Genomic DNA, 3,249 nt, shown 5'->3' with positions numbered 1-3,249 from the left:
GGGAAACCAAAACACATAGCTAGCTTGAAAATGTTAAGATCTCTGTGAACCAGAACGAAGACCCAAAAACTTTTCTTTTTTGTAAAAACAAAACATTTCTAAAATACAAAGTTTATATTTTAAGAAAAGAAATAGGAACATGAGTTTCAGAGAAAACAATAAATCAGAATATGGAAACCAAAATCACAATATGCATTTTTAAAAGTAATAAATGAAAGAAGAAATTTTCAAATTTCAAACAACACATGACAAAAGCAAATAGAGCATCCGGGTAGAAAATGTTAGCCAGCATTGTCTAACTGAAATTTTATATGTGAGCGGTCATATCCTTGTCTGCGTATCTCTTTGGGAAACTGGCCATTTCCATATGTGATCATTCTTTTAGGATACCATTGGTACCAGGATGTCTAACCGATAATAAATAAATGACTTCAGCAATAAGTCTCCTATTCCTTCTCTTGAAGTAAATAGTGCCATAAACCTAAGAATGCTACTATATGGGCATTTAAAGCATTTCCATAGTGCCTGGCATACAGTAAGTCCATTACTATTCCTGCAAGCATCAATGATATAATTTATTACTAGTATTATTATCATCATTATTCAGCACTCTCAGATAGTGTTAGAGATGATACAAGTTGTATCATCCCCTTCCTTCCCTTCTATGAAGACCTACCTGCTCTTCTTTGTTCTGATTTCCAAAGACCTCTGAATAGTTCCCTTCTCATTATTTAGTTTCACTTTCCAAAACACATTCTTTTTTTTCCCTTTTATTTCTTATTTTCCTAATAATGGACACCCTTTTGATTACTCTGTTTCTGTAAATAGTGCCACCATTATTCCAGGCTTAAAACCTCAAACTAATCTTTTAATCTTCTATCTTCTTGTTCAATTCAATTAGCCATCATCTAAAAAAAAAAAAGAAGAAGAAGAAGAAAAAATGTGTCCTTTAAATCTCTCTCACATCTGTCCATTTCTTTCTGTCATCATCACCAGCTTTAAGGTTTTAGAAGTTCAGGGCTAGCTAGCTGTTATTACATCCCATCTGATTTGATTCCCCTTGTCTCCTCATACTAAACTTTCCCCTTTGCACAACAATATGTAAATACTGTATTCAGGGAGCTGGACTCAATAGTGTGCAAGTGGAAAACAGCATTATTCCTTCTTCTACATTCAAACGTGCTCATGCACTAATTCTCTCCCTGCATCTGCCACAAGTCACAGGCAGATCAGAAAATTTTCTAGGCCCTTTGGTCACAAACAGTCTCAATCTGGTCCAAAACAATTTAAAAATCTTCCTCTCTGTTCTCCCACCTCCCCACCCCTGATAGGGTCTCTATCAGATGTAAGCCTGCAATGGAGGGTGGGGACTTTTTTGCTTCTCCTCTATTTCTCTGTCACTTTCTCCTCCACTTATGGCTGTTCTAATGGACACCTCAAGAGCCAGGACCCGGAAAAAATGTAATGAGAGATAAAAAGAGTTGTGACAGGTGGTTAACAAAAGGCATTCCTCCTTCTGGATGTGATGGATGCACAAATACTGTTTTATTTCCATTCATTTCCCATTTGGGGAGCACTTTTTTTTTTTTTAAGAGAGAGAGCATGCAAGCAGAGAGGGGCAGAGGGAGAGAAGGAATCTTAAGCAAGCTCCACGCCCAGCATGGAGCCTGATGCAGGGCTTGCTCTCACAACCCTGAAATCATGACCTGAGCCTAAATCAAGAGTCTGACACTTAACTGACTGAGCCACCCAGGCGCCCCTCTTTTGGGGAGCACTTTTGTAGGTTTTCCAAAGTGTCTCTCTGAGGACTGCTGACTGCAGTTATCAGGACACTGTCCATAGCGCCCCCTGTAAGGGCGATAAATAGACCCACAGGCACCCCTGTTCAGAGAAACTCCCTCGGGTCTGTTCACCCCCACACACTTAAGAGATGGAAGTGAGCATTCACGAGACGAAAAGCAATAGGTTTCCAATATTCTAGCATGCTTTGCATAGTCCTGCAGGATCCGAAGTACATATTCAACCCCTATTAAAGTATTCTCAATTTCCACTGAAATTATGGTAAGAAAAGTTCCATTTTTATAGTCTGTTAAAACTAATGTTTTCAACTCACACTTTTATGAAAAGTCCTCATATGCTCATAAAGCCCATAGGCTATTTTCTTAGCCTAAGATTCTTAACCTAAAGCCCTCTCTAATCTTCTCTGACTGGTCATTCTAATCTATTCCCTACTACTGAGTGAATCCAGACATCCTATGCTGCCCCAGATCTAATCACTGTTCTCTGAATTCTGGCCTTGTTGCATCTCTATCTACTCCACTCTCCACCCCAGTCAGGACTCTTTTCCAATCTCCATTTTCAATGAAACTGTAAATTTGATTAATTCACACAGTAGAGGAACTAATTGGAGGGATAGTGGAGTGTTCACAGAATCAACTGGAAAGCCAGAGAACTCTATGTAGAAGGAAATTAAAAAAGGAAGAAATCTATGCCTTAAACTTATGAGTAAGTAAAATAACAATTCGGGGTGACACCTGAGTCCTCACTGCTAATGTGAGATGAATTTGTGAGTGGATACAGGTTGCCCCTCAGGTGATCCGCCTACTTGGTAGGATGCCTGGGAGTCATGATCTGCCCGTCCCCCTTTAACACTGAAAAAGTAGACTGGTAATAAATTAATAATTGAGATTGAGAAGGTGCTTGTTTCCTACAAGTAATAAACAGGGTTAATCCAAGGAAGGAAGGGAGGAAGAAATCCAAGATTATTTCATAGGAATGATCTGTTGGGGAGACCCTCAATGTTATCAGTCATCATTACACTACTTGGCCCTCCAGTCTTCTGCAACCACAGCAAATGATCTCTCTCCCTGTCCTTTCCCTTTTTTTTTATTTCCACAAGATTTAAAGTCCCAGGCAAGAATACACACTTACCCATGGCTGACTCACGTGTGCACAACTCAAAAACCATGGGGCAAGATAAAGTTACTTAGCATTAGAAATTAGTCAAATGTATTACTTGGGGCACATAATATCATTGTTTTTATAAAATCCCAAGAGACTATATTAAAAATAATTAGAATTCAAGGGAGATATCCACAAAGCAACTGGGCACAGACATATATGCAAAAACTCAATGTCTCCCTTATACAAAAACAAAGAAAACTGCAATGCCGAAGACATCAATCACTTAAAAGGGAAAAACAAATATAGATCCTCATGAAGAAAACTATAGAGGCGCCTGGTGGTTCA

The 3,249-nt window shown here is 38.8% G+C and overlaps 1 non-coding gene across 1 annotated transcript; it reads left to right on the top strand.

Annotated features, from left to right (window-relative positions):
- Positions 1 to 2,488: 2,488 nt before the first annotated feature.
- On the top strand, positions 2,489 to 2,638 carry LOC118021452. Its single transcript, XR_004682186.1, has one exon. It is a non-coding gene; the product is annotated as a U12 minor spliceosomal RNA (small nuclear RNA).
- The last annotated feature ends 611 nt before the right edge of the window (positions 2,639 to 3,249 follow it).

Source organism: Mirounga leonina, unplaced genomic scaffold, assembly GCF_011800145.1.
Source record: "Mirounga leonina isolate KUSES-001 unplaced genomic scaffold, KU_Mleo_1.0 Mir_174, whole genome shotgun sequence".
In the NCBI taxonomy this organism is placed as follows: domain Eukaryota; kingdom Metazoa; phylum Chordata; class Mammalia; order Carnivora; family Phocidae; genus Mirounga; species Mirounga leonina.
Note: the sequence above shows the minus strand (reverse complement) of the source record. Positions and strands in the feature narration are given on the sequence as shown.